Raw genomic sequence first — 18,938 nt, forward strand, 5'->3', positions numbered from 1 at the left:
GACACATGGTGCTATTCTGATGAACCCGGCAGAAATCGCCAGTCAAGTCAGTGGGATGCACCATCATCACCTCACCTAAGAAAAGTTCATCAAGTGGCATCAAAAATCAAGACTATGCTCATTTTTTTTAATGTGAGCGATATAGTGCGTTTGGAGTTTGTTCTGCCAGGCCAAACAACTAATCAAACTTTCTACTTAGAGGTTCTGAAACGATTGTGTAACCGTGTGGGACAATAAAAACCTGATTTGTAGTAGACCAGACAATGCACCTGCTCACGCAGCCATCGCAGTGCACCAGGTTTGAACAAAAAACAGCATGCCTCTCTTGCCCCACGTACCTTACTCACATGACCTTGCTCAGTGTGTCTTCTTTTTGTTTCTGCGAATGAAGAGGGATATGAAAGGACAGTGATCTGATGGCAGAGAAAAGGTGAAGCAAAAAGTCAGGGAGGCACTGTCAGCTAGCCAAACAGATGAGTTTGAAAGAAAGCTTCTGAGAATGTAACCACAGATTGGACAAATGTATTAATGTAGTGGAGTGTACTTTGAAGGTGATAAGGTTATTTTTGTAAAAATAATAAATAGATAGCATCGAAAAACAATTCCATGTTTTTTGGGGATACACCCTCTTGTGTGTGTGTGTGTGTGTGTGTGTGTGTATACACACACAAATGAAAAGAAACACATATTAGAAACCAGTCCTGGATTTTAATGTCTTTGAATCTACCTCTATTTCATCATTAAGTGGGGCATGAAGAGACTTTGTGCAGCTGAAAGTTGAGGAAGAGAGATTTGAAGATTTTGATGTGCCACTCCATCCTACTCCTCAGAGTCCAACATAAATCTAATCTGCTTAGGGAAAAACCTAGAGGCCCTGGTAGCTTAGTGGTTATGCACTGGGCTCTTAACCAAAAGATTAGCAGTTTGAAAACACCAACTGCTCCCAGAATGAAAGATGAGGTTTTCTATTCTCCTAAAGAGTTACATTTCAGAAACCCAGAGGGGCAGTTCAAACCTGACTTCTGGGGTTCCTATGAGTCATCTAGACAGAAGTAAGAATGAGTGTTAGGGGAAAATGATTATAATTATACTAAATATATATTTTTAAAGCTCATGGAAACAGCAGTCAAGAAATCAAAAGATGAATTGTGTAAATCTGCTGAACAAGAGCTTTTTCGAGTATTGAAAGGCAAGGTTATTTTGAAGACTAAAGTGCTCCTGACTCAAGTCACAGTATTTTCCATTGCCTGATATGTGTGTGAAAGCTGGACTTTGACTAGGGAAGAGCCAAGAAGAATGATTACATTTGAATTATGATCCTGGAGAAGAATATTGAAGCACCATGGGTTGCTGAAAGAACAAACAGATCTGTCTTCAGAAAAATGCAACCTGAGGGTCCTTAGAGCCAAGGATGGTAAGGTTCCTTATTATAATCTTCGGCCCTATTATTTGGAGAGACCAGTCCTGGAGGAAGACACTGGGTTTGGTAAAGTGGAGGGAAAAAGGAGATTGATTGCCATAGAGGCTGAATCCATGGGCCCAAGCCCGTAGGAACCCTTGTACGGATGGCACGGGCCTGTGCAGGGTTTCATTCTGTTGTGCATATGATCACTATGGCTCATGGCTAACTTGATGGCTCCTCACACTAAATGTTACTAAAATATTTTAACTTACGTTTTATTTACTATAACTGTACCAAAATATTTAATAAAGAATTGTTTTGAGAAAAGGTAGCAAAAAACATGGTGTTGGACGTAACTATACATTAAGACACGTGGAAAGTGGAAGTTTTACATTTCACAGGTTTTCGTTTCTTAGAAAGGCTGCTTTGGTATTGAAGCGCTGATCATTTAGTAGCTGTGTTATTACTGAGGAAATATGAATGTAGTGAACCCTTTAAAACACCCATGTAGAAATTCACAGACGTGTGCCGTTACATTCATGTGTAGAGATGAGATATGCCTGAAAACAGCACAAGAGTAGGGGCAGTTAAATTGAAGGAAATGAGATTTTCTTTCTTTTCTTTTCACCTTGGGCTAGAAATCTTTATTCAGTATTCTTTTGACATTTACAAAATAGAGAAAAAATTAGATAAATTAGTTTGGGGTTGGTTGTTCCTCCCTAGTGTTGTATAGAATTTTCTTTACCTTTAGGTGATGGCAAAGAATATTGAAGATGCCATATATTGCCAAAAGAACAAGAAAATTGGTCTTGGAAAAAGTACAGGTAGAAACTTCTTAGAGGCAAGGATGGCAAAACATCATCTCACATACGTTGAGCATGTTATCAGGAAAGCCCTGTCCCCTGGAAGGGCATTGTGCTGGTTACAGTAGAAGAAGGGCCTCGATAAGATGGATCGATGCAGTGACTTCCACAATGGCTTCCAAAAGTAAGAGCGATTGTCAGGATGGTATGTCAGTGGGACTAGGGGCTTGTAGAGCTGCTGAAAAAAAGTCAGTAAGATCTTGAACAACCTAATGGTACTTAACAACTAACATTTATTAATTTCTTTGAAACCAGCAAAGATCACATGTTTAAAGAAAATTTTTTTTCAAAAATCATTTTAATGGGGCTCATAGAACTTTTATCACAATCCACACATACATCAAGCATTCGTTGCCCTCGTCATTCTCAAAACTCGCTTTCTGCTTGGGTTCCTAGAATCAGCTCCTCATTTTCCTTCCCCCCCTCCCCCTCATTCCCTGCTTCCCTCTTCTTCGTGAACCCTTGATAATTTATAAATTATTATTTTATCTTATCTTAATAAAAGCACCCAGCCTAACATTTATTTATACTTTATTATTTTAATTATAATTAGAAAATAGAATGGAATTAATAGAACATATATACTACCCTTTTGCATTTGATAAGTTTAAATCCTCATTAAAATGGGGCCATTAAAATGGTGCAGTAAGACCACAAAAAGTACAAGCCTTAGGCAAGAGTCTGCTTTTCAGGATGTGGTACCCTTTGGGCATTTATGAGCGCTAAAAATCTGTAACACTTGCCCGAGGGAAGCAGAACCCAAGGGCATGTTGTGTGGTGGAGAGATAGCAGACTCTCAATGGCATGGCTGAGAAGAAACATATGGCCAAAAGCTTACCATTAATTTTTTATTATAATATGTAACAATTTCCAGTGAACCCCCAAATTTTGTGAAATGTCTGTGAGCTATTCCAATGCATTGTTGAACTCAGCTGAGAAGTAGTGTGTTGTGGGAGAGACAATTGTTAGCAGAAAAAAATTAAATGGTGGGAACTGGAAGCAGGTCTGAAGTTTGTCTCATAGAAATTGGCTAGAGGAGGTCAGTCATGGTCACTGTGTTATTTATTCAGTAATATTAGTCTACATTTTATTTGTGTCTTCAAAAATAATCTTATTAAACAGTACAGTATGTTATAAAAACATGACCTAGTTTGCTGACCTGCACCTTTAAAAGAGAAATCTATATATTACTGATGAGCTCAGATGTGAACATGGGGTAAAAAAATGTTTTCAAACCTGGTATACTACATAAGGATCTATAAAGGTAAGTAAAAAAATTATATACATAGCTATGAGAATTCATGCAGTGGTTAATTCAAAACAAAATGTGTCTAAACTTGTGTCTGTGATTAGTGGATGTCTGTGTTTCTTTAGGATGTCTTTGGAAAACTAAATCAAACAAAAGAAAATCCGATGAAAACAGTGGCTTCTAAGGTGATTTACTTGGTTGTTGTTAGATGCGATCAAGTCAGATGGACCCTTTGCGACCCTGTGTCCAGTTCTGTACCAGCCTCATAATTGCTCACATACCTGAGCCCATTGTTGCAGCCACTGCTCCATCCATCTCCTGGAAGGCCTGCCTCATTTTTTGCTGTCCCCCGGCTTTACCCAGCATGCCGCCCTTCCCCATGGATCAGTCTGCTGACAAAATGTCCAAAGCATGTAAGATGAAGTTGCGTCTTCTTTGTCTTTAAGGAGCACTCTGGACCTACTTCTTCTCAGACAGACTGGTCTGTCCTTTTAGCAGATCATTCTTTCCATTTAAATGCATCAATTCTTCTCTGTTCGATTTCAACCTTTCCTTTCATATGAGAACAGCATGCCTCGGGTCAATTATATCCCAGTCCTCAAAGTAAACCTCGCTGCGCAGTACTCCGAGTGCTCTTGTGCAGCAGCTTTACCAAGGGAAATGTGTTTTGTCTCTTGACTGCGCAGCTTCCATATGCCCTGAAGGTGGATCCAAGCTTGAGAAATTCCTTGAAAATTTCATGCTTTTTTTTTCTGTTTATCACCATGCAAACTATTGGTCCAACTATGAGGATGTTGGTCTTGGTTACATAGAATTGCCATCCATACCGAAGGCTCCAATCTTTGCTTTTCATCAGTGAGCACTTCAAGCCTCCCTTCCTTTCTCCAAGCATGGTTGCTTTATCTATCACAGGTTGTCAAAAAAAAAATCCATCCCGGAATCCTGATGCCGAATTTTTCTTTATATAATTCAGTTTCTCTGATAATTTGCTCAGCATACAGATTAAATAATTTGGTGAAATAATAGAGACCTGATGCACAACTTTTGTGATTTTAAACCATGCAGTGATTTGCTGGGTTTGTCCAAATGCATTCTTTTAAATATGGTTGTCAAGTCATCACAAAGTTGGAAAGACTATTATTTTTATATTATTTATTATATATTCTTGATATTATTTCATATCAGAATCCTTATTTAAAAACAATTTGTCCTATATGCTTTAGTTGTTGTTGGTTGTTCGGCGCTGCAACCTGAGCTCACACCCACAGCAGTGCTCTGTACAGCAGAATACAGCATTGCCTGGTCCTGGGCTAGCCTCAGGATAGTTGTAATGTTTGAGCTCATTCCATCGTAATTGGCTTCTGCTTTTTGGCCATCTCCTCTACTTTACCAAGCATAATGTCATGTTTCAGGAGCCGCTATCTCTTAATAAATGTCCAAAGTATGTGAAATGAAGTCTCACCACCCTCTTTCCTCGCAAAAGAAAACATTTTAGGAGATACAGTAATTGGCAGTTAATTACCTAATGGTCTTTAAAATATTCTGAGATACAAACTGCTCCCCAAAGTAGTCCAATCAAAATTTGGTTGCCCTGAAGAAATTGTTTCTAAGCTAATGTAAGATATTTGTTTTTATCACAGGATGGGATTTCCCTGATGACTTATTCTGAAGTTTTCCCTAGGAAACCATCAAGCCTGTATTTTAGCCTGTAATGCAATTATCTTACCAAATATTTTCCACCAAAGCCTCCACTAGAGTAGGAAAGTGACTGTAAACATGACCTTCACCTTGTATTCTTGCAAGTAACATCATTTCCTTAAGAAAGAGTTAATTAGGAGCTCTCTGTTTTAATGGTTGCCTGACAGAGAGAGACAGAGAAAGCGGTTAGAATTCAGAACCAATTGTATGGCAATTAACTATAACAGCTATGTTTTTAGAAAATATCTAGAAATTAGTCCACCTTCCTAAGCTGGGAGACACATTTAGGATATTTAAACAAAGCCCACAGATTCTCACTTTATTGAATTTTTATAAATGTTCTTCACTAAATATGTATTGATTTGTAACTTGTGGTTAGAGATTCTAGATCCTTTAACCTCCCTGGTGGTAATCCTGAGTGTGGCTCAGGGTAAATATTAATTGTGTATTAAAGTTTATTGTACTTGGAATGTCTACTAGAGAGATTGAAATGAGGGTCTACAATATAAAACAACAAATTTTATGCAAACCAATGTACCGCTTTGGGTACAAAATTACTGACATAATTAGACCACCTTAAATAGTTGTGTTTTTTGTTTTCAACATGTTAATTTCAACAACAAGAAAGTAGATCAGCAGAGGCCTAATGTTATGCTGTTAGAAAAAAAAATTACCTGATTCCAAGAGCCCAAGCGGAAAGCAAATGTTTTGAGAATGATCAGGGCAATGAATGCACAAGTGTGCTTTACACTATTGACATATGCATGCATTGTGATAAGAGTTGCAGGAGCCCCAATAAAATGATTTAAAAAAATAAGCCGCTATTTAAAAAATAGAAGTCAGTATCTATATTACAGTTTTTAATTATCATCATGATCCTAAACGTAAATTGATGTTAATTTGTTGACTATGTTTTGAAGGATTTGTGTGGAAGAATTGCCAGATATTGCTACAGATTGGATATAGGTTGGTGGAGTCTGAAATAAATTTTTGAGATAAACTTGGTGTATCTTCAACTATATAAAAAGGTTGTTCGGGTTTTTTTTTTCTGAAAGAATTGGTTTTAAGAATTTGAATTAGCTTTTATCTTGGGGGAGAATTTACTTAAGATTTGTTTCACACAACAATTTAAAACAATTTAATGTATTTACATATAAAATAATTGAATAATAATTATTTATGTTATATGGTATTCAAATTTTACCAAATAATATCATAACATCTATTTTTTTCTATTCATTTTCCCCTGGTTTAACCTATTGTACAAGCATCACATAAGCATTCGATTTAGTGAATATTTTCTTAAACATACAGTGGAACCCCATACTCGACTGCATCAGTACTCAGCATAATCAGATTTCTACGTGAAATGTCAAGAAAATTTTGCATCGAAGCTCAAAGGAAACATCGCATTCTGATCTGATGCATGTGATTTTTGTAAACGAAAGCACTTCATGTTTTGGTCACTCAAGTTAGTCAGTGTTGTTAGTATGCATTGTTTAAAATTTTTGCAGCTGTGCTCCAAGCGTTTTGCTGTAATTTTCTTAGTTTTGTGGCTTTTTGTACTGTTTTTAGATTTTAATAAAACATGGGTTCTAAGAAAGAGTTTTTTGAAAAGAATCATCATGATAAGGAACTGGTTAACCATGTTATTGATATTATTGCGGATAATTTAGTAAGCCCTTTTAGAAAACAGTTAAGGAAATGCCAACAGCAAAGCACATTAGACAGATTTTTTTCTTGTTAGAGAAAGCCAGCCAGGTCCTAGTGAAGAAATGCAAAGAAAGGAAAAAATCTCCCGAAAAGCAGCTACCAGTTGATTTTATGAAAAGGGATTCCCCTTCCCAACAATGACTCTTTCTCCATCCATCCTTTTCACATCCACGTCCACAGATCCAGGTCCTCATCTGTCTTAAGGTATGGGCCATACTACAGTTGTTAAAAGCTTTTTTTTAATATTGTGCTTCTTTTTAAAATTATATTCTTTAACTCAATGTGTTTATTTTGAAATTTCTGTGTAATGGTTTGTATAAAGTGGCCAGGTTAGGGTAAACACGTGGAGATCAACAACGGGTTAATATATTTTCTGTTAGTACTTATGGGAAAAATTGATTTGGAACTTGACTGCATTGAATCTCAATGCTCCTTCTGTATATTTTTGTTATCATTTTGACGTAATTCTTGATTAACAAAGAATTGCAAAGAATGTAGAGTGAGGGCCCATGTACTTTTCATCTCTTTTGTACCTCTCTTATGAGGCAGCACAATACCCAAATCAGGAAATTGACATTGCTACAATCCATAAACTACAGTTTTATTTTATATGTACAGTATTTTAAGTTATAAGTGGCTAAGCAAAAGGTTGGTATTTCAAAAATCCACTCCACAGGACAAAATATGTGGCTGTCTGTTTCCATAAAGATTGGGTTTTGGAAACCTTAAGGGTCAATTTTACTCTGTCTTTAGGTTTACTATAAGTCAGATGAACTCAAAGGCAGTGGGTCTGGTTTTTGATTTGTTTCTGTGTGCTTATATTCACACAATGTAGGTGATTTAGGCAGTCTGTCAAAGGGAGCCAATTCAGGAGACGTGGGTAGAAAAGAGAGTGTTTACGGAGTGCTATTGCTAGCCCTGTTGGTGAAGCAGATACACATTGGGCTGCTAGCTGCAAAGTCAGGAGTTTGAAACCACCAGCTGCTCAGCAGAAGAAAGAAGCGACGTTAGTTCTGAAAAGACTTACACTCAGAAGCCTGTTGGGGGCAATTGTAGCCTGCCCTGTAGGGTTGCTATGAGACAAGTTCAAATTGATGGTATTGAATGAGCGAGGTCAGTGAGTGAGTGAGCACCCAAGAAAGACAGAGCAGACGATCACAATCCACTTTGTTGAGTAGGTTCAGGGATGGGTTGTAGATAAAGGACACGTGAGGAAGGGTCTTCTTTAATAGTCTGACATAGGAATAGGCTGGTTCTAAGATTGTTCTCTTCGTTGGAGGGGTACTTCTGCCTGCCACCAGGAGAACTTCTTAGCTGAGCTTCTGATCTGCAGTGGTTATAATTATTATGTGCTATGAGGTCGGTTACGACTCATAGCAACCTAAGTACAACAGAATTACACACTGCTTAGTCTGGTGCTTCCTCACAACTGGTCTTATGTTTGAGCTGATTGTTTCAGCCACTGTGAGAACCCATCTGTCCAGGGCCTCTGATGACTGACCCCTCCAGGTGGAAGTGGATCAATTTTATCTTCTAAAGGGAAATGGCAGTGGTTGGTCAGTTCATCATGAATTCTAAAAGAATGGCGATGAGAACAAAAGGGGAACAGAGTTCAGTCACATGGCTCTGTAATTTTGTATGGGTGTAGTTCTACACAGTTTTTCATATGTGTACTTACCACCATATTACTGAAAAAATTAGACCATCATCAAAAGATACTTCTGCCTATTTCATTAGGACCAAGAAAACTCTTTGTAAGTGAATTTATTTTTAACATATAAATATTCTAAGCAGACTTCAAGTGAAAAAAGGTGGCAGCATAATGCCTATACAAAAACTATGATGCTTTATTATACATTGTTGGTGGCTTGGTGGAGCACATACAGTTATTATTTACTAAATAGCTATGTTCTTTGTGAAAATAAAAGTATGTGGTCTATTCTAATATACTTATATGTAACTTCTTGTGTGTTTATGAGACCCTTTTGGATCTCCTTTCATTTCTCTTCACTTAAATCCATTAGTTATCATACATCATACAAGTGATTAAAGCAAGAAAATAATAAGACAAAATGTATGGCTGAGATCCTTTCAGAATCTATTTGTTTCAAATGGTAACAAAAAGTTAGAGGCATGCTTATCTTTTTATTTGTTTGTTTGGTTGTTTGTTTATATGACTTGTTTCTGAGTCTTTCCCTATATGTATGTTGTTTTTCTTTTAATTGCTCCTTTCTTTAGAGTACATACTGAAAATAATTTGAAAAATTGGTTTTATCAATTAACATGTCTTTATGATCACACCTCAGCTAAGGTGCTTTCTTCAATCTTGTGTAAATACATACGAGATGTGGTTTCAATAAAGGCTGCTCATTTTCACATAAACGTGATTTCAGTTCAATCGAATCCTTGATATAACTTCAACATTTTTATCCCTATTTCAAGATTCAAGTGTATTCTGAGTATTTTTTTCGATTAATTTAAAAAATAAAATTTAAATATGAGGGAAAATTAAAAATCCATGCTTGACTTTAAAACATATTTAACAAGAAATAGCATATATAAATAATATGAAAGTAAACAACATCAGAAGCTCTGATACTGAAGTAGACTATAAATCAGTAGAATTTTTTTCTAACAAGAGTGCAAATTTTAACTTGTCCATATGTAGGAAATCAGCAATCATTCTAATCAATATTTAGCGGAAAAGCTCACAGTAAGTTTCAAGCTATCAACCATGTCCTTTTTATCAAGCACAATTTACTCATTGAGTTGTTAATGATATAAAACATGGAGACACTTAGTCAATTTCTTCCAGGAAAATTAAGCAAAATGCTGATTTTGGAATAATAAAGAGAATTCAGTTGGTATTCTGGTGAATAAAATATTTTATTTTCAGACAGTGTGTTTAGCATTCTAATGAACACAGACTCAGACAATTGCCTAAAGATTTCCTGCCTAGACATGTGAATCGCAACAATAAGCTTGAGTGACATTTGGCCAACTAAGGGATGTGTTTGAATTGCTTGTCCTAAGAGTCATACTGACCACCACCCAAATCACTCGCCCTCACTTTCTTCGAGTTTAGTCCAACTCACAGGGATTCAGTAGAACAGGGTAGAATGACTCCACCGCGCTTCAGATGATCTCACCTTCTTACCCCAGAATGAGGTGGTTAGCAGCTTTCTTAAACAATGTAAACTCTTGAGACTGTCACATATCGATGAAATATTTTATCCATTTTACATATAAAAAACAAGTCAAATGATACTAGCTAAGCATCTTTTCCTCCTTGATTAAATTCTTTTTTTCATTTGATCTTTGGGTTTCTCACATTTTATTTCTCCTCCCTTTCCCATCAGACTATCCTGTTCTCTGCTCATTTAGATTGACATTTTCCCATCACTGTATTGTCAATTGTTCTGATACTTTTTAGCCTCTTTCTTTATCCATCTTTTATTATTTTATTAAAACATGACAGCAGTTTTAAGAGAAATATCTTTAAAAAATATTTAGTTATCTTACCCAGTAATATTTTTAGTTGCGCCGATGTAATAGCAAGCCTGGTATGGGAGAAAAAAGAAGATGAAGAAGAAGAAACATAAAATTTAAATTTTGCAAATAGTTATTGAGTCCAATTAGTCTTTAGCCTGTGTTAAGATCTTTGGAAGGAACCCTGGGCTATGGTGAGTTACTCATTGAGCTGTTAACAGTAGTTTAAATTTCTCCAAGGAGAAAAATTAACCTATCCATCCCCTACTCTGGGGAAGCAAAGGGCCAGCTCTGTTCTGTTCTATGAGGTTGCTATGAGACAGAATTGGTTCAATGGCAATAAAAGGGTTGGTTTTCTTTTGGAGGATATGTTGGCATTCTAGAGAGATACAAACGTGTCCTTTTCTGATGCTTCTCTCTACCACTCTAGAAAAGAGTAGACACCACAAATACCCAGTGTTGATCACTTCTTTCATCTGACTGTCAGCTGCTTTTTACAAAACACAACCCCCTGGTAGCATAATGAGTTAAATATGACACAGCTGACGAGAAGGTCTGCGGTTCAACCCTCCTTTCTCAGAATCACTCAGGAGTGATTCTACATGGTTCTATAGGGTCACTGTGAATCACAAGATACTCCCTGCCAGTGGTATTGCTTTTTTTTATTCTATATATTACATTTATTATGAAATGCTACTATAGATACGATGAATATGTAATGACATTATTACAGGGGTAGTGAATTATTCAATGTGATTTTTTCAGCCAATGTCTCTAATTCTTACCAAGTGGCATTTCCCTACATGTACCACTAGGAAGATGAGGGTTATTTAAAATACTAGGGCGCAAGAGTTGTTGAGAATCTCTGATGAGTCCTATGCTCAAGATGTCAGGTGGCCAATGGGCAACCTGTTGAGGCAAAGCTAGGAGGAACATGTTGATTTGTTCAGAACCCAACCAGAGGAGGATAAGATTTTTAAAAATGTGAATTGGGGCACATTGCCTGCTGACTTTGTGCATATCACCTGGCCTGTTTTGAATTTGCTTCTGGAAGAGATTCACAAGTTTCCAACTGGAGTGAAGATTCTTCACTTCAAATAATGTGACCATATAGAATTTGGAACTCTAAAATGGGAGGAGATAAATACATGACATGGCTCACTTACAAACTTTCATAGGTGGGGAAATACTGATGGCATTGTAGGAATAACGTACACGTTTTCACAGAGCTACAATTGTTATCCATAGAATCCTTTTGTCTGTTCACTTATAGCACATAAGGTTTAAATAGAACTGGTGTATTTTCAGTCCTATGCAGCCCAGTTTTATCATGTTAAGCAAAAACATGATGTCACTTTATCTTTGTTTTAAGACTATGTATGACTATATTGTGGACAGGTGTCAAGCTGACAAAGGATGGTATTTAGTAGTTAAATGATATTATGTCAAGTAGTAACTTCTCACTAGGGATGGTGTAAAACCTGTCAATGAGGACACACAACTTGATGCTGTGTCCTTGGGGATGCGTCTTATAAGTGGGCACTCTGGTACCCGCCTTCGCTGTTTCTCTCCCTGTTCCCTGCATTGCTTGCTGGTTACCCATAGAGCTGCCAGAGCCATCTATGTTTCCACTAACCCCATGAATCTGCACCCACTGGCCTGTGGTCACCTGCACTTGCAACATTGTCTGTATCTGTGTGTCTGAAGAGGGATTTCTGGACTAGGGTTGGACTGAGGACTTAAGTGGGACTGGGCTGCTATGCTTTCTTGATATCTAATTACTTCTTGATATAAAACTTTCACTAACATATATATGAGTATGAAATTGTTTTTTAATAAAATAACCATTTGTCACATAATAGTTTCATGTTTTGACCTGTACTATTCTTAAAGTAGTTTTATTGGCATATACTTCCCACATCAAACAATTCAATTGTTCGAACCTATTAAGAAAATTAATGTAATCATCACCTGAAACAACTTCAGAACATTTTCTTCTCATGGTCATTGTTGTTAGCTACCCATTTTCCTCCAACCTCCTCTGACATGACCCTATTTGGTTGCTGTCTATCCATTACTTATCCTAGATTTCATATACAGAAAATCATATGAAACAAAATATCATTGTAAAAATCATAAAAATCAAACAAACCAAAAACAACAATAATTACTAGACAAAACATAGAAATACCTCAATAAAGGAGAAAGCAGAAAATAATAAAACCTGAAACAACTTTTTTTTCCAATTTTTTTTTAATTTTAACAATTTATTGGGGCTCATACAATTCTTTTCACAGTTCATACATATACATACATCAATTGTATAAAGCACATCTGTACAGTCTTTGCCCTAATCATTTTTTTCTCTTTTCTTCTTTTACATTTTATTAGGGACTCATACAACTCTTGCCACAATCCATACATATACATACATCAATTGTATAAAGCACATCCATACATTCCCTGCCCCAATCCTTCTCAAGGCATTTGCTCTCCACTTAAGCCCCTTGCATCAGGTCCTCTTTTTTTTCCCCCCTCCCTCATATGCCCTTGGTAATTTATACATCGTTATTTTGTCATATCTTGCCCTATCCGGAATCTCCCTTCCCCCCTTCTCTGCTGTCCCTCTCCCAGGGAAGAGGTCACATGTGGATCCTTGTAATCAGTTCCCCCTTTCCAACCCACTCACCCTCCACTCTCCCAGCATCGTCCCTGACACCCTTGGTCCTGAAGGTATCATCCACCCTGGATTCCCTGTACCTCCAACCCTCATATGCACCAGTGTACAGCCTCTGTCCTATCCAGTCCTGCAAGGTAGAATTCGGATCATGGTAGTTGGGGGGAGGAAGCATCCAGGATCTGGGGGAAAGCTGGGTTCTTCATCGATACTACCTCACACCCTAATTAACCCATCTCCTCTCCTAAGCCCCTCTATGAGGGGATCTCCATTGGTCGACACTTGGGCCTTGGGTCTCCACTCTGCACTTCCCCCTTCATTTAATATATACATACATACACATACATATATACATATACACATACATACACACACTTATATCATTTTTTTTTTGCATGATGCCTTATACCTGGTCCCTTGGGCACCTCGTGATCGCACTGGCCGGTGTGCTTCTTCCATGTGGGCTTATTTGCTTCTGAGCTAGATGGCCGCTTGTTCACCTTCAAGCCTTTAAGACCCCAGACGCTATCTCTTTTGATAGCCGGGCACCATCAGCTTTCTTCACCACATTTGCTTATGCACCCATTTGTCTTCAGCGATCCTATCATGGAGGTGTGTAGTCAATGATATGATTTTTTGTTCTTTGATGCCTGATAACTGATCCCTTTGGGACCCCTCGATCACACAGGCTGGTGTGTTCTTCCATGTGGACTTTGTTGCTTCTGAGCTAGATGGCCGCTTGTTTATCTTCAAGCCTTAAGACCCCAGTCACTATCTCTTTTGATAGCCAGGCACCATCAGCTTTCTTCACCACATTTTCTTGTTCACCCACTTTGGCTCCAGCCGTTGTGTCGGGAGAGTGAGCATCATAGAGCTGAAACAACTTTAAAATGGGACAAAAAGGAGCTCAAATGATAGGGTGCTTCATGTGAACCTAACTGCCTCTACCATAATCATTATCACGATGACCTCTGGATGACAGCAAGGCTATTGAACTAGCTTCAGAGGTGAATTGCTGAAGATTTGATCCAGGCTTGCATTCTGGGCTTCAGTTGTCATCCACTGTCTTCTTCAAACCAATGGTCCACCTTTTAAGTTCTGATTCTATGCCTTCCTTCACATAATTCGAGGTACGTTATTTACAGTTTTAGATCACACCAACTGGTGTGCTTGTTCCCTGTGGACTTGGTTGAGTTTGATGTTCGCAAGAACAACCAGGCAAGTGCAAAAAAAGGAAAAGAATATAGTCAAAGAAGTAAAACACTTGCTATTTGCAAACACTTGAATTTTATACACAGAAAACACCAAGGACTCCACCAAAAGATTTTGGAAACAATTGAGGGGCTTGCATGCAGTAAAGGAGATTAATAATCATGCATAAACAAACACACTGTAAAATCCCTGCCATCGAGTTGAAAAGGGTAAAACGGCTGCCGTGAGTTTCCCAGACTGTGGCTCACTGAGGTGTGGAAAGCCCTGTCTTGCTCCCGCAGAACTTCTTTACTGAGGAGCCACTTCACCCCCCAGGATCCATGCAGAGCTAGGCCAATCTCCTCCAGGGTGAGCGGGGAGTGGGCAGTGGTTTCATTGACTTCAGATGGGAAGGTGGGGGCTGCTGCTTGGAGCAGCTAAATGGTATCTCCAGGCTCACTGTCTTCCCTTCTGGGTGATGCACCCTACGTCTCTCTCCAAGATTCACGGTCCACTTCTTTCTTATCTGCATTCTCATTTTCATAGCAGACACCTGTCTAGGTTGATATTTAAGTTGGTGTTATAATTTAGCCATTCATATGCTAAGACCGTGGGACTGTTTTTCATTATCAGCGATTGTCATACTGGAAGATATAACGCTGTCGAAGTTTTCAGGACTAGATTTGGAATTTGAGCTGAGCTTCCAAGACTCTCAGTTCATGTTTCCTTTACCAATTTGTCTATGGCAAAAGTACCATTCAGCCATCTTTCCTATATTTCTCCTTCTGACAGAACTGTGGCCATATAGCAAACACATGATCACACAGAGCCTCAGTTCTCACCATTGGGGTGCTGGGTGGGTTATTAACTTTGATAGATAATGCACGGATTAACAGTGCCTCTCTATTTATAGTGACAGATTTTTCTGTATACAAATGGTGAGGATTTCCCTGTGCCTTTATGTTGTTGTTAGGTGTCGTGGAGTCAGCTCTGACCCATAGCAACCTATCTGCAACAGAAGGAAACTCTACACACTCCTGTGTTATCCTGACAACTGTTCCTATGCTTAAATTCATTGATGCAGCCATGGTGTCAAACCATCTCATCGAGGGCCTTCCCTCCTTCACTGTGCCTCTACTTTACAAAGAATGAGATCCTCCTTCAAGGACTGGTCTCTCCTGAAAATATGTCCAAATTATGTTAAGACATAGTCTTGTCTTCCTTGCCTCTAATGAGCTCTCTGGCCTATGTCTTCCAAGCCAAATTTGTTTGTCCTCTTACAAGTCCATGGTACTTTCAATTTTCTTCTCTTGCGCCACAATTGAAACGCACAGACTCTTCTTTGGTCTTCCTTATACAATGCCCAAGTTTCCGTGCATAGAAGGCAACAGAGAATACCGTGGGTTAGGGCTTGCTCATCTTGGTCTTCAAAGTAATGTCCTTGTTTTTCTATACTCTTCCAAGGTCTTTTGCAGTAGATTTACCTAATGCAATACATCTTTTGGTCTTTTGACTACTGATTCCCTGAGCATTGATTGTGGATCCAAGCAAGACAAAATCCTTGACAACCTCAATGTTTTCCCCATTCATCACGATGTTTCCTGTTGGGCCACTTGTGAGGATTTTGGTCTTATTTTCATTCAGCCATAATCCATGTTGAAGGCTGTAATCCTGGATCTTAATATGGGCCTTTGGTTTGATTTTTCCTGAGAAGCAATCTAGAAAACACATATTTGTGATTTTTGTTTCTCTGAAACCACTCCTGATAGACGGTTGCACAGATGCACACTGAATATGAGTAACAAATGTAAAATTGCGAATTCTACATTGGGCAGCTCCCTAGGTACACAACGTAGAGATAACCTGGATTACAAGTTCCATTTCGACAATATATTTGTAATAATTAACAACAACAAAAAATAGATATGGGTTCTCAGAAACTGATGCAAACCAACTAAGTCTCAGCACTGGTTCATATAAAGAAATAGATTTATATATAGGCTTACATAGCTGTAGAAATAGGTAAGTCCAATATGGTTGAATTCAGGCTTCTCCTGACTCATGGAAGTTGATGAAAAGGCAGCAGGATGATGAAGCAGAGAAAGCAGGGGCACAGGCTGAGAGATGACGCTAAGGCAATATGAATCAGAAACTGACCGAATGAATCTACCCTCAGTAGTTTGCTGAGGGCTTCTGGGATTGGCATTCCATGCCACTTGAGATTGGGGAGCCAGATGCATGATATTCAGACCTGACATGGAGAGAGGGTCATTTGCTTTCTCTCATACAAAGGCCACACTTCTAAGGAGGTGTCATCAGGCATCTGGGCTTTGCCTCCACCCTTACCAAAGAGTGTAGTTGACAAAGTAGGTAACCATCACAGTAGTGTTTTATGATCACCCCAAATAAACAAACACTCCTACAATTGTAATTAGGGGAAACATGTCTACACCACAGCAGGCATTCTACTTCTGAAGGTGGTAAATGGTAGGGAACACGGCCATTGAAAAAATAACTATAGTACTTATATAGACCCCAAAGGAACCGTCACAGTATCATGTCCTAACTGGGCACCACAATTCAAATGCACCTACGCCTCGTAGGTCTTCTTTATTCAATGTCAAACTTTCACATGCATATGAGGCAACTGGAAGTACCATGGCTTGGTCAGGTGCACCTTGCACCTCAAAATAGTGTCCTGGATTTTTAACACTTTAAAGTTCTTGTGCAGAAGATTTATCTAATGGTGTACTGCAATAGAATAATAGCGTCTCTAAAGTGAACCCAGTACATATATAAACCATAGATACATGAATGGATTTTGAACTCCCACTTGAGTCTAACCCCAATAAAAGAATAACCCTGTACCATGGTCCTGCGCAGTATATCACTGAAGATAGGCCTGTGTCTTAAAGGCTTGTCATAAAATAAGCAGCTATGTAAGTGAGGAGTCAGTTAATTCTTCATAGAAGAGTCACACCAACCTGGATGACCCAAAGAATGACCTGGATGACCTATAGTAGAGGATGGCAATAGAGTCCGAATTCTAAATACCATGTTACAAATGGTATGGAAGCTCCAAATCCATTTGCAGGGTCTGTCTCTGCATTGATTTGTCAGCTAATCCCCACTGACCATAATCTAGGAATGCAAATAGCCTTAATATTAAACAAAGAACATTGTATAGTGGATTTGGGCAGCAATGATTAGGTTGGAATATAACGCCTTGCCATTAGATCTCCCTTTTGACCCTCTATGAATTTATTATTATTATTATTTAAAAAATTGTTTCTGGTTTGTTTTCAAGGATTTTCCCATTTGACGTGGTCATTGTTGCTGTTCACTGTCCCGCCTCCTTTCTTTATTTTTATGTTTTTTTTCTACATAGTAATGTCAAAGTCAGGATGTGTGGATCTACGAAGACAGCAGCAGAATTCATAAATATCTGGGAGCATGGAAAGGGAGGGCTTGGGCCTAATGGCGTGTCAACAGAAAGAGGAAATGTTCTGAATTTGATTTGGGGGATGAATGCACAACGCAAACCTCTTCTTAATATGACTGAACTATTCAATGACATGACTTGTTAATTATAACTGAATTCTTTTTTAAAGATAGCATCATGGACTGCCAAAGAAATAAACAAATCTGTTTTAGAAGATGGACATCCAGAATGGTCCCTAGAGGCAAGGCTGGTAGATTAATTTAATGAACTTTGGACAGTAGAGACCCATCCCTGAAAAAGAAAATCATGCTTGGTAACGTAGAGGGGCAATGAAAAAGATTAAGGCCATCACCAAGATGGATTGACTAAGTGGATGCAACAGTGAGCTCAAACAAAAACATTTTTGAGGCTGGCTCGGGAGTACATCATGTTTCATTCTGTTGTACACAGGATGGTCATAAGTTAGAACCAACTGGATAGCACCTAACCACAAGAAGCAGAATGAAGCTAAACTAGCTACATGGCCCTGCCTTTCTTGACATATCAAAAACTAATAAACAAACAGACAAAAGATACCACTGCTATGCTTGAAAGCACTCGACAATGCATTTATAAGGAAAATTAATATAACTAAAACATTACAAGGAATGAAAGCAATATCTGTTCTTTCAGTCAATTAAAGAGATACATATAGTAAATGAATAGCTATGGAAATGTACTCTATCAGAATATATTTTGATAGATTAAATTAAATAAATATGCATACAATTGAGAGCTTCAGAAATACCCTGCAAAGTGAAAGGAATTGAATTATGTTTGTGGGGAATTTTGCTGTATTTTTATTCCCTTTTGTGGTCAATATGCATTATGTTTCCTTTTTTTCTTTTTGTTCTTATTATCCCCATTTGCTTCAGGAAAGATAATAATAACTTTTTCTATGGAGGGCAAAACATTCTGTTTTATTGGTGAAACATACAGAACAAGAATGATCAAAATGAGGAAAACTAAAATAGCCTTAGCAAACCAATTGTGGTCATTGCTTTTAGCAGATAATATTTCACATTTATAGTGGATTCATATATTTAGCAATATAGTTACAGATTTTAGATGACCCATGCAATTTTAATAAGAAAAGCTTCTATTCTTTCATAAATGCATTTATCACACTGTCTTCAATACAAGTTTTGTATTTATTGATTTTCAGATAGGAAAAT

Source organism: Tenrec ecaudatus, chromosome 3 (assembly GCF_050624435.1).
Source record: "Tenrec ecaudatus isolate mTenEca1 chromosome 3, mTenEca1.hap1, whole genome shotgun sequence".
In the NCBI taxonomy this organism is placed as follows: Eukaryota; Metazoa; Chordata; class Mammalia; order Afrosoricida; family Tenrecidae; genus Tenrec; species Tenrec ecaudatus.